Source organism: Salmo trutta, chromosome 21 (assembly GCF_901001165.1).
Source record: "Salmo trutta chromosome 21, fSalTru1.1, whole genome shotgun sequence".
NCBI lineage: Eukaryota > Metazoa > Chordata > Actinopteri > Salmoniformes > Salmonidae > Salmo > Salmo trutta.
In genome coordinates, this window is record NC_042977.1 from 2,402,167 (window position 1) to 2,416,097 (window position 13,931).

Sequence of the window (13,931 nt, forward strand, 5' to 3'; positions counted from 1 at the left end):
ACATACAGTACCAGTCAAAAGTATGGACACCTACTCATTCAAAAGGTTTTTCTTTATTTTGACTATTTTGTTCATTGTAGAATAATAGTGAAGACATCAAAACTATGACATAACGCATATGGAATCATGTAGGAACCAAAAAAGTGTTAAACAAATCAAAATATATTTGAGATTCTTCAAAGTAGAAGAATCTCTTGCCTTGATGGCAGCTTTGCACACTCTTGGCATTCTCACAATCAGCTTAATGAGGTAGTCAACTGGAATACATTTCAATTAACAGGTGTGCCTTGTTAAAAGTTCATTTGTGGAATTGATTTCCTTCTTAATGCGCTTGAGCCAATCATTTGTGTTGTGACAAGGTAGGGGTGGTATACAGAAAATAGTATTTTACCAAATAGCACTAAGTCCATATTATGGCAAGAACAGATCAAATGAGCAAAGACAAATGCAGTCCATCATTACTTTGAGACATGAAGGTCAGTCAATCTGGAAAAGTTCAAGAACTTTGAAAGTTTTTCAAGTGCAGTCGCAAAAACCATCAAGTGCTATAATGAAACTGGCTAAGAGACTTGTTTGGGCCAAGAAACACAAGCAATGGACATTAGACAGGTGGTAATCTGTCCTTTGGTCTGATTAGTTCAAATTTGAGATTTTTGGTACCAACCGCCGTGGCTCTATGAGACGGAGAGTAGGGGAACGGATGATCTCCGCATGTGTGGTTCCTACCATGAAGCATGGAGGAGGTGGTGTGATGGTGTGGGGGTGTTTTGCTGGTGACACTGTCTGTGATTTATTTCGAATTCAAGGCACGCTTAACCAGCACGGCCACCACAGCATTCTGCAGCGATATGCCATCCCATCTGGTTTGCGCTTAGTGGGACTATCATTTGTTTTTCAACAGGACAATAGCCCAACACAATTCCAGGCTGTGTAAGGGCTATTTGACCAAGAAGGAGATTGATGGAGTGCTGCATCACATGACCTGGCCTCGACAATCACCCGACCTCAACCCAATTGAGATGGTTTGGGATGAGTTGGACCGCAGAGTGAAGGAAAAGCAGCCAACAAGTGCTCAGCATACAGTTAAGGTCAGTTTTTCACAATTCCTGACATTTAATCCTAGAAACAATTCCCTGTCTTAGGTCAGTTAGGATCACCATCTTATTTGAAGAATACGAAATGTCAGAATAATAGTAGACATGTATTTATTTCAGCTTTTATTTCTTTCATCACATTCCCAGGAAGGTCAGAAGTTTACATACACTCAATTAGTATTTGGTAGCACTGCCTTTAAATTGTTTAACTTGTGCCAAACGTTTTGGGTAGCCTTCCACAAGCTTCCCACAAGAAATTGGGTGAATTTTGGCCCATTCCTCCTGACAGAGCTGGTGCAACTGAGTCAGGTTTGTAGGCCTCCTTGCTCGCACATGCATTTTCAGGTCTGCCCACAAATTTTCTATGGGATTGAGGTCAGGGCTTTGTGATGGCCACTCCAATACCTTGACTATGTTGTCCTTAAGTCATTTTGACACAACTTTGGAAGTATGCTTGGGGTCATTGTCCATTTGGAAGACCCATTTGCGACCAAGCTTTAACTTCCTGACTGATGTCTTGAGATGTTGCTTCAATATATCCACATCATTTTGCTTCCTCATGATGCCATCTATCTTGTGAAGTGCACCAGTCCCTCCTACAGCAAAGCACCCCCAAAACATGATGCTGCCACCCCTGTGCTTCACGGTTGGGATAGTGTTCATCGGCTTGCAAGCCTCCCCCTTTTTCCTCCAAACATAACGATGGTCATTATGGCCAAACAGTTATATTTTTGTTTCATCAGACCAGAGAACATTTATCCAAAAAGTACAATCTTTGTCCCCATGTGCAGTTGCAAACCGTAGTCTGGATTTTTTATGGCGGTTTTGGAGCAGTGGCTTCTCTCTTGCTGAACGGCCTTTCAGGTTATGTCGATATAGGACTCGTTTTACTGTGGATATAGATACTTTTGTACCCGTTTCCTCCAGCATCTTCACAAGGTCCTTTGCTGTTATTCTGGGATTGATTTGCACTTTTCACACTAAAGTACGTTAATCTCTAGGAGACAGAACGCGTCTCCTTCCTGAGCAGTATGACGGCTGCGTGGTCCCATGTGTTTTTACTTGAGTACTATTGTTTGTACAGATGAACGTGGTACCTTCAGGCATTTGGAAATTGCTCCCAAGGATGAACCAGACTTGTGGAGGTCTACAATTTGTTTTCTGAGGTCTTGGCTGATTTCTTTTGATTTTCCCATGATGTCAAGCAAAGAGGCACTGAGTTTGAAGGTAGGCCTTGAAATACATCCACAGGTACAACTCCAATTGACTCAAATTATATCAATTAGCCTATCAGAAGCTTCTAAAGCCATGACACAATTTTCTGGAATTTTCCAAGCTGTTTAAAAGGCACAGTCAACTTAGTGTATGGAAACTTCTGACCCACTGGAATTGTGAAACAATTAATTATATGTGAAATAATCTGTCTGTAAACAATTGTTGGAAAAATTACTTGTGTCATGCACAAAGTAGATGTCCTAACCAACTTGCCAAAGCTATAGCTTGTTAACAAAACATTTATGTAGTGGTTGAAAAGCGAGTTTTCATGACTCCAACCTAAGTGTACGTAAACTTCCAACTTCAGCTGTATGTGGGAACTCCTCCAAGACTGTTGGAAAAGCATTCCAGGTGAAGCTGGTTGAGAGTATGCCAAGAGTATGCAAAGTTGTCAAGGCAAAGGATGGATACTTTGACGAATCAAAATATACAAAAAAAGTTTTACGCTTTTTTGGTCACTACATGATTCCATTTGTGTTATTTCATATTTTTGATGTCTTATTATTATACAATGTGGAAAACAGTGAAAATAAATAAAACCCCAAACTTTTGACTGGTACTGTAAGTATTCAGTAATTCGTTGAAGCACCTTTGGCAGCAATTACAGCCTTGAGTCTTCTTGGGTATGACACTACAAGCTTGGCACAACTGGGGGTGTTTCTCCCATTCTTTTCTGCAGATCCTCTCAAGCTGTCAGGTTGGATGGGGAGCGTCGCCCACAGCTATTTCCAGGTTATCTCCAGAGATGTTCGATCGGGTTCAAGCATGGCCTCTGGCTTGGCCACTCAAGGACATTGACATTCAAGCTTGGCCTCTCCTGCATTGTCTTGGCTGTGTGCTTAGGGTCGTTGTCCTGTTGGAAGGTGAACCTTCATCCCAGTCTAAGGTCCTGAGCACTCTGGAGCAGGTTTTCATCAAGGATCTTTCTGTACTTTGCTCCGTTCATCTTTCCTTTGATCCTAACTATTCACCCAATCACTACTGCTGAAAAACATCCCCACAGCATGATGCTGCCACCACCATGCTTCACCATAGGGATGGTTTTCTCCAGACGGGACGCTTGGCATTCAGGCAAAAGAGTTCAATCTTGGTTTCATCAGACCAGAGTATCTTGTTTCTCATGGTCTGAGTCCTTTAGGTGCCTTTTGGCAAACTCCAAGGGGGCTGTCATGTGCCTTTCATTGAGTGGCTTCCATCTGGCCACTCTACCATAAAGACCTGATTGGTGGAGTCCTGTGGAAATGGAAAGTTCTCCCATCTCCACAGGGGAACTCTGGAGCTCTGTCAGAGTGACCATCAGGTTCTTGGTCACCTCCCTGACCAATGCCCTTCTCCCCCCATTGCTCAGTTTGGTTGGGCAGCAAGATCAAGGAAGAGTCTTGGTGGTTCCAAACGTTTTCCATTTAAGAATGATGGAGGCCACTGTGATCTTGGGGACCTTCAACGCTGCAGACATATTTTCGTACCTTTCCCCAGATCTGTGCCTCGATACAATCCTGTCTCAGCGCTCGATGGACAACTCCTTTGACCTCATGGCTTGGTTTTTGCTCTGACATGCACTGTCAACTGTGGGACCTTATATAGACAGGTGTGTGGCTTTCCAAATAAATGTCCAATCAATTGAATTTACCACAGGTGGACCCCAATCAAGTTGTAGGAACATCTCAAGGATGATCAATGGAAACAGGATGCACCTGAGCTCAATTTCCAGTCTCATAGCAAAGGGTCTGAACACGTATGTATTGTAAATAAGGTATATTTTTTATTTTTAATACATTTGCCACAAATTTCATTTGTTATTTAATCCATTTTAGAATAAGGCTGTAACGTAACAAAATTTGGAAAAAGTCAAGGGGGCTGAATACTTTCTGAATGCACTGTACCTAAGGCCAGGCATTTTGTTTTGTTTTTTCTACACCGCATTTCGATCATCTGACCTCAAGGCCGATATAGCACCTTCTCACACCATGTGTGAATTCATTGTCACGTGTGAATAACATTATCCTCTAACATAATTATCAAACTAGTAAAAAAGAAATTCCCAACCATGTCGATTGACTTCAAATGAAATGTTCTGCCAACAATTCTCATCAGCAGCCTACACGCTTTAGCCTAATGCACCAAATTATTAGCCTATTTTAAGGACATTATCAACATAAATATTACCTTATTCATTGTCTGTTATCAATCTTATATGGGAATTATAGGCATTCTACTGTATTTAAGAAAATGTAGCCTATTTCTGAACAAAGTGGCCATTTTCATTTGCTATAGAAATACAAAAAAGTATCATGACACAAGGCCGGACCAGGTTTGCAGATGTTTGAAGTCTTACAATATTTATTAATCCAATAGGTCAAGGCAAGAGAATGATCATGGACAGGCAAAAGGGTCAAAAAGAGTTCAGAGTACAAAAGGTACCGATGGGCAGGCAGAATCAAGGTCAGGATGATCAGGCAGGCGGGAAAGTAGTCCAGAGTCAGGCAGGGGTCAAAACCAGGAGGACTATCAAAAAGAGAATAGTAAAAGGAGTACTGAAAAAACACACTGGTTGACTTGACTAACATACATGATGAACTGGCACAGAGACAGGAAACACAGGGATAAATACACTGGGCAAAATAAGCGACACCTGGAGGGGGTGGAGACAATCACAGAAACAGGTGAAACAGATCAGGGCGTGACAAAAGTTGACAATCCCAAAATTCGCACATTCATTAATACACATGGAAAAACAGAGGCACAGTCAAAAAATAGAAAAGATTTACGCATCTCCACAATAGCAGGCACATCCACCGACACACAAGACCAATAAAATCTTCATATTTTCTAGGTCAGCTGGGTGTAAACGTTAAAGTTGTTCTGGATGATACAGTGTATTTACAGGGAGTGAACTATTTCACGTGTTAGAATATAATTCAGAATGCCTGCACTTTTACACGCGTTTTGTGGAGGCGGAGAAGCGTATCTCTAAATACTACGGTGTTAATGGAGTTGAAAAAGTTGTTGGGTTGTTATTTCTAAAGCGAATTAAAATGTCCTAGCCATTTATGTTCTGAAAAGTCTACAATTCCCCTTCTTTCAATGCCTATCATACCAATATGTTAAGAACAGACGAATACATTGTGAAATATTTTCGTTGATTGATGGGGTCTTGTTACGTAAGGATGAGACTATATCCTCCACAACCTTCTATGGTAGAAGCATCAATCAACGTAATATTTTTTCAGGTGGCAGTCTATCCCGTCTTTCTGTTTAAAATCTGCAGGTTTTGAAGAATATATTGTTGTCTGCATGGAGCGTCCCAGCGGGGTATTGCCCTGTTGGAGAGGATCAGCTTGAGCAAAGTGAGGTGTAGAATCACTGATCTACAAATAATATTCCCTGCCAAATCTTAGGCTTTGTGCAATTAAGATGCTCATGCTATGCCTCCCCTAGTTTAGGTGATCTCCCCAACAAACACTCACGCACAACCAGACATTGAATTATTGATTGGAGCAATCTTGTGTCAGTTAAAGAGCATTTCCTAGGATTTTTGGCCTGCAGCAAACCCAGTGGAAAATGCTGTAAATATCGGTCAAAGAAACCCCCCCCCCCCAAAAAAAAACATGTACTTTCTTTACAACCTAGAGATAATAATTGGTGGAAACACTTTTGCAGCCATTACAACTGTGTATCATTTCGAATAAGATTCTTCCAACTTTGCAGAACTCCTAGTGCAACATACTCAGTGGACAGTGTATTAGGTATACCCATCTAGTACCGGGTTGGACCCCCTTTGTATCCAGAACAGTCTGGATTCTTCAGGCATGGATTCTAAAAGGTGTGGCATTCAAACATTGTTCAATTGGTATCAAGGGACCTAACGTGGGCCAGGAAAACATTCCCCACACCATTACACCACGCGCCTGTACCGTTGACACCAGGCAGGATCGGGCCATGGATAAATGCTTCTTACACCAAATTCTGACTGTGCCATCAGCATGACGCAACATGAACCGGGATTTGTCGGACCAGGCAATGTTTTAATCTCCTCAATTGTCCAGTGTTGGTGATCGCATGCCCAATGGAGCCACTTCTTCTTGTTTTTAGCTGACAGGAGTGGAACCCGGTGTGGGTGTCAGGTGCAATAGCACATCCATGACAAGGGAGGATGAGTTGTGCGTTCCGAGCTGCCATACTGCAAACCACAGTTGTACTGTGCCATTATTTACCTTTTTGTGGCCAGCCGGTTAGCTTGCACGATTCTTGCCATTCTCCTTCAACCTCTCATCAATGAGCTGTTTTCCATTGTTGTGTATATCCATTGAGTGTATATCCAGTGTTTTTTGTGAAAATTGCTTAAGTTCAATAAATGTAGTTGGGGATTATTGATTGACTTAGGATTGAATATTGCTGTCTAATTGAAGTCAGGACTAAAACTGAACCACTCAGGAAAACTTAACACCTCTTGGAAAGACATTATGGTGTGTTTTTGGCATGACACTTTTTGTAATTGTCCTGCTGAAAAGTATAAACTGTATCCCAGTATAAAGGTGCTAGTTAGTACCAAAAAAGGTTCTTAATTTTGTCCCTGTAAGGGAACACTTTTTTGGGCGTATGAAAACCTTTTTACGTTGCTTCTTCGAATAAACCATCTGTGGAGGGTTCTTCATTACACTCTATAACATTGCAGTGAACATATGTGACTCGTTTCAGGAAACTAGGCATATGTCGTGCGTCACTACTTCACAGGAGCGCCATTTGAACGTAAACTTTTTTTTACAGAAATGCCTTCTGGAACATGTGAACTTTCATGTGCCTTAACAAACATGTATGTCACCTGGAAATACGAATAATTGTTAAATTATGAACCTAGTTGGTTTAGCAATGGAAAAAGGCAGCAACCTTCCCGCTAGCCATGATTGGCTGAGATAATGAGTGGGCTGGACATTCCGAAAGATGAGTTCGGATTGGTCTGCCATGTAGCATGCTTCTGTCTATAATATGAGCTGGTCAGTATGTGTAGATAATCATTTAACGCAGCTTTTTTGAAAGATTTAACATAGTAGAACTGCATAAGTGTTGCTCTCCAGTTTCTGGAAGTTCTGGCGTTTGATTGCAAATATGCAGACGGAGTCAAAAAAAACACAAGGCTCCGGATTACGTATTCACGTATGGGCAACCATGGCATCCATGACAGAGATGGAGAAGCGTCCATGTATACGGGTAAGAGAGTCCAGCTAGCTACCTTTTTCAGATTGTACATGCTCTTACTTTTTTCAGAAAGTCGGTTTCATTTAAAAGTTAATGTGTACTGTTTGCTAGCTAGCTAATGTTAGCTTGCTGGCTAGCTAGCTAACGTTATGTGTATGATCTGTGTAGTAATATTACATATATTAGTAATATATCTCATAGGCTATAACTAGCAATGCAAATGGCTAATGTTAGCTAGCTAACATTGAACCTGATTGGTTAACAACCTGCAGATTCATGCAGGGTAGTAACATGAGTTGGGATTATGGTTCATTGTTTAGCTAGCCAGCTACATGTCTAAACAAAAGACTCCACTATGCAAGTAACTATTTCAATAGAATGTTTATGATGTCACTGCGACAACTGTTGATAGACATAGCTGGTAAATTTGCTCTAGCTATCTACTCCAATTTCAGAGTACTCTGGTCTGAGTGTGCCAGAGCGCAGAATAACTTACAAATTTATGAATGCTCAAGACCCGTTGTCAGTAAAAGTTGGCAATTTTTTTAAATTAATTTGTTGACAGCAGCACAGTTGCTCTGGATAACATAAAAAAACAGCCTAATCAGCTCTTCTAGGGCGAGTAAAATGGTCAGAGTGAGTTGTTCTCTCATTTGTGTCTGGAAGTAGCTAGCAAGCTAGCCAACGTTAGCCAGTCAGGTTGGTGCTTTATTTCTGTTGTTAGGTCAGAACACTTGGATCAACCCTACTTTTTGCCCAGAGAGCTGTGTGCTCTCCGAGAGTGAAGCGCTCTGATTTTATGAACGGCCATACTGACAATAAGTTTACTTACGCCCAGAGAACACTCTGGCACTCCAGATTAAAATTAAAAACACACCTATAGTGTAAACCAGCCTTTAGTCTTGAAATCTTGGGTTGTTTAGTACATAGCCTCACATGTGAATCCTTAAACATATGGGTGGGGCTAAAGCTTAAAAGGGTGTGAACGATGCTGAAAGGGTGTAGATAAGGAAGAGCTCTCCAGTAGGTACCAAAACATTCAAGGGTCACTTTCTCAAAAGTGAGCTTACGAGTTTATCAACATTTAAAGCAGAACTTCCGGTTGAGCGCGGAAGAGCTCGGTTTGTTGTTTTGACAAAGTTTGTCGCTTGTTGTTTTGAAAGTGTATTGGAAAGTTCTTAGTAGCTAGCTAACTTTTTAGTTTGGATCCCGCGACACAGTTGGCATCAGTTTCTGGGACTGCTAGTCTCTGTCCAGTGATCCTGCCAACGAAGGACGGGTCTGAGGAGCTATTTTGGCTTGCAGCTAGTGGGGTTTTCTTTAGGGCTTCAACGCCATTGTGGCTGGGACCGCGGATTGACCCAGTTTTGTGGCTGTCTAGATCCCTGCTGTTTGTTGTTTTCAATCTTCTCTGTTACCTGCCCTGTCTGGAACTGTGAGGAGCAACAGCATAACCTATGTTGCTAGCTAACGTGACAAAGACCAAAGCTGGCAGGAGTACCGTTGAGGAAAGTGGTGTCTCTCTATCACACATGAAGGATATTTTAAACAAACAAAAAGAGTTCTAAACTCAGCAAAAAAAAAACATCCTATCACTGTCAAGTTTATTTTCAGCAAACTTAACATGTGTAAATATTTGTATGAACATAATATTTAACAACAGACAAACTGAACAAGTTCCACAGACATGTGACTAACGTAAATGCAATAATGTGTCCCTGAACAAAGGGGGGTCAAAATAAAAAGTAACAATCAGTATCTGGTGTGGCCACCAGCTGCATTATGTACTGCAGTGCATCTCCTCTTCATGGACTGTACCAGATTTGCCAGTTCTTGCTGTGAGACGTTACCCCACTCAACCACCAAGGTACCTGCAAGTTCCCTTACTTTTCTGGGGGGAATGGCCCTAGCCCTCACCCTCCGATCCAACAGGTCCCAGATGTGCTCAATGGGATTGAGATCCGGGCTCTTCGCTGGCCATGGCAGAACACTGACATTCCTGTCTTGCAGGAAATCACACACAGAACGAGCAGTATGGCTGGTGGCATTGTCATGCTGGAGGGTCATGTCAGGATGAACCTTAAAGGGGATGTCTCCCCTGTAACGCACAGCATTGAGATTGATGCTGTCATTGCAGGCATACGACTGAGCTTGTTGTGACACACCGCCCCAGACCATGACGGACCCTCCAACTCCAAATCGATCCTGCTCCAGAGTACAGGCCTCGATGTAACGCTCATTCCTTTGACGATAAACGCGTCACCCCTGGTGAGACAAAACCGCAACTCGTCAGTGAAGAGCACTTTTTGCCAGTCCTGTCTGGTCCAGCGACTGTGAGTGTGTACCAATAGGCGACGTTGTTGCCGGCAATGTCCAGTGAGGACCTGCCTTACAACAGGTCTACAAGCCCTCAGTCCAGCCTCTCTCAGCCTATTGCAGACAGTCTGAGCACTGATGGAGGGATTGTGCATTCACGTAACTTGGGCAGTTGTTGTTGCCATCCTGTACCTGTCCCGTAGGTGTGATGTTCGGATGTACCGATCCTGTGCAGGTGTTGTTACACGTGGTCTGTCACTGCGAGGACGATCAGCAGGGACCCGGGGCATCTTTCTTTTGGTGTTTTTAAGAGTCAGTAGAAAGGCCTCTTTAGTGTCCTAAGTTTTCCTAACTGTGACCTTACTTGCCTACCGTCTGTAAGCTGTTAGTGTCTTAACGACCGTTCCACAGGTGCATGTTCATTAATTGTTTATGGTTCATTGAACAAGCATGGGAAACAGTGTTTAATCCCTTAACAATGAAGATCAGTAAAGTTATTTGGATTTTTACAAATTACATGTTGGAGCCAACTTGGAACGATCAACCATCAAAAGTACTATTGTAAATAATACCTTACCTTTGATTATCTTTATCAGAAGGCACTTCTAGGAATCCCAGGTCCATAACAAATGTAGTTTTGTTCAAAAAAGTTCATAATTTATGTCCCAATAGTGTTAGCGCGCTCCGAAGGCTAGTGAAAATGTACCGTGTGCCTCTGACTTGTCGTCAGGAATGAGCAAAAAATATATATTTAAGTTCGTTCAAACAGGTCAAACGTTGTATAACATAAATCTTTAGGGGCTTTTTCAACCAGGGCTTCAATATTCCATTGGGACGGTTGCATTGTTTTTCAAAACGTTTCGAAAAGGGAGAGTAGTCATGGGCGCGGACGTCACAATGGTAATGGCCCATCCCCTGTGACCAAGTGCCACAGCCTCTCTTTGGGTCAGTTACTACCATAGGAGGCTCAAACCACTTTGTAAAGACTGGGGACATCTAGTGGAAGCCATAGGAAGTGCTAAATGATTCACAAGCCCCTGTGTGTTTCAATGGCAAATGTTTGAAGTGATATCCACACATCAGATTTCAGTTTCCTGTCAGGATTTGTCTCAGGGTTTTGACTGCCATATGAGTTCTGTTATACTCACAGACACTATTCAAACAGTTTTAGAAACTTTAGGGTCTTTTCTATCCAAATCAAACAATTATATGCATATTCTAGTTACTGGGCAGGAGTAGTAACCAGATTAAATCGGGTACGTTTTTTATCCGGCCTTGCAAATACTGCCCCCTAGCCCTAACAGGTTAAACAAATTATCTAAACTGAAATCAAAAACCATGCTTATTTTTTAATAACCGAAACGACCTCAAAAAGCACTAATCGTTTAACACTAAAGGACAGTGTATCCAGATAGGAAGGAAGCAAAGCTGTTAAGCAAACAGTGACGTACATCATATCTACTGCCCAGGAATTATACACAACAAATACAGTAGGTCTGCGGTCAAAAAGTTGTTTCATGGCTTACTTAGCCTGAGCAGAACTAAAAGCTTGAATGCAAGTGTCAAGCTCTCTCTTTCCAAGCCCAACGCCAAATACTGATCAGACAGAGACAGTTCAAAAGGTGAAGGCAGGCCCGAAGGTATTGAGTTGTGTGACAAAGCTGGAAAAAAAATATGGTCTTGCTAGAGGCCTGAAGTTTCAATCAAATTCTTACATTTTATTACTGCTGCACCATTTATACAAGTACATATCATTTGAATGCTTACATTTTTATTTTACTTTGTTTGAATTAGAGGTGGTGTGAAGATAGCGGTAAGACATGGAATGAAATATCAACTGTAATTGCCATGAATGCAGACTTCAAAAAAGCTATTTTCCACTTCACCGAAAGACAGGACTACACAGGTTTACCCAACCACGGACATGCAATTACTTTGTCAAGAGAGGAAGAGACAATCCCCCAAGTGACACACAACATTCTCGCAACGTTTCTGCTACGTTTCTACATTGTTGGGCAAAAATAAATGTTGTGTGTCAACTGGGAGAAACTGACCGAAAAGGTACTGTACTCAATGAATGAATGAATGAATGAATAAATCTACAGTCAAAAGTTTGGGAACACCTACTCATTCAACGGTCTCTTTATTTGTACTATTTTCTACATTGTAGAACTATAGTTACGATATCACAACTATGAAATAACACATATGGAATCATGTAGTAACCAAAAAAGTGTTAAACAAATCAAAATATATTTTAGATTTGAGATTTTCAAAGTAGTCACCCTTTGCCTTGATGACAGCTTTGCACACTCTTGGCATTCTCTCAACCAGCTTCATGAGGTAGTCACCTGGAATGCATTTCAATTAACAGGTGTGCCTTGTTAAAAATTAATTTGTGGCATTTCTTTCCTTCTTAATGTGTTTGAGCCAATCAGTTGTGTTGTGACAGTTGTATACAGAAGTTAGCCCTATTTGGTAAAAGACCAAGTCCATATTATGGCAAGAATAGCTCAAATAAGCAAAGAGAAACGACAGTCCATCATTACTTTAAGACATGAAGATCAATCAATCTGGAAAATGTAATAACTTTGAAAGTTTCTTCAAGTGCAATTGCAAAAACCATCAAGCGCTATGATGAAACTGGCTCTCATGAGGACCGCCACAGGAAAGGAAGACCCATAGTTACCTCTGCTGCAGAGGATAAGTTCATTAGAGTGACCAGTCTCAGAAATTGCAGCCCAAATGCTTCAGAGTTCAAGTAACAGACATCTCAACATCAACTGTTCAGATGAGACTGTGTGAATGAGGCCTTCATGGTCGAATTGCTGCAAAGAAACACTACTAAAGGACACCAATAAGAAGAAACTTGCTTGGGCCAAGAAACACGAGCAATGGACATTAGACCGGTGGAAATCTGTCCTTTGGTCTGATGAGTCCAAATGTGAGATTTTTGGTTCCAACCGCCGTGTCTTTGTGAGACACAGAGTAGGTGAACTGATGAGCTCCGCATGTGTGGTTCCCACTGTGAAGCATGGAGGAGGTGATGTGGGGGTGCTTTGCTGGTGACACCGTCAGTGATTTATTTAGAATTCAAGGCACGCTTAACCAGCATGGCTACCACAGCATTCGTTTGCGCTTAGTGGGACTATAATTTGCTTTTCAACAAGACAATGACACAACACACCTCCAGGCTGTGTAACAGCTATTTGACCATGAAGGAGAGTGATGGAGTGCTGCATCAGATGACTTGGCCTCCACAATCACCCGACCTCAACCCAATTGAGATGGTTTGGGATGAGTTGGACTACAGAGTGAAGGAAAAGCAGCCAACAATGTGGGAACTCCTTTAAGACTGTTGGAAAAGCATTCCAGGTGAAGCTGGTTGAGAGAATGCCAAGAGTGTGCAAAGCTATCATGAAGGCAGGGTGGCTATTTGAAGAATCTCAAATATAAAATACATTTAGGTTTGTTTAACACTTTCTTTGGTTACTACATGATTCTATATGTCTTATTTCATAGTTTTGATGTCTTCCTTATTATTCTACAATGTAGAAAATAGTAAAAATAAATAAAAATCCTTGAATGAGTAGGTGTCCAAACCTTTGACTGGTACTGTATACCTACATATATTTTCATATATGTAACATATATGAGCAGAAAGATGAAAAATGCATGGTGGGTGGAGATGACAAGATTAGAGACTCCCTTCCTTGTGCGGGTTTCTTCCATCTTACTACTCGAACATGTCACATGGTAGCCATGGTTACAGGGACCATGGCAGCTTGAGTAGGCTGTAGATGCCTCATTCAGTATCATTCATTTAGAACCCCCCATCCCCAGACAACACTACTACTGTTGTCAGCTGGGCACAATCCCTTTTTAGAGTGTAAATGTATTGCACCTTTGTGATGTAGGCTGAGAGCCATTGAGTTACATTGATTAAAACACAGTAGATATGTCTTATTTTTAAATTGAAATAAGATAGTGGTGGGGGGCGGGCGGGCGGGGTAAGGAAGAGGAAAGACTATGCTGCAGTCAGAGTGGCCC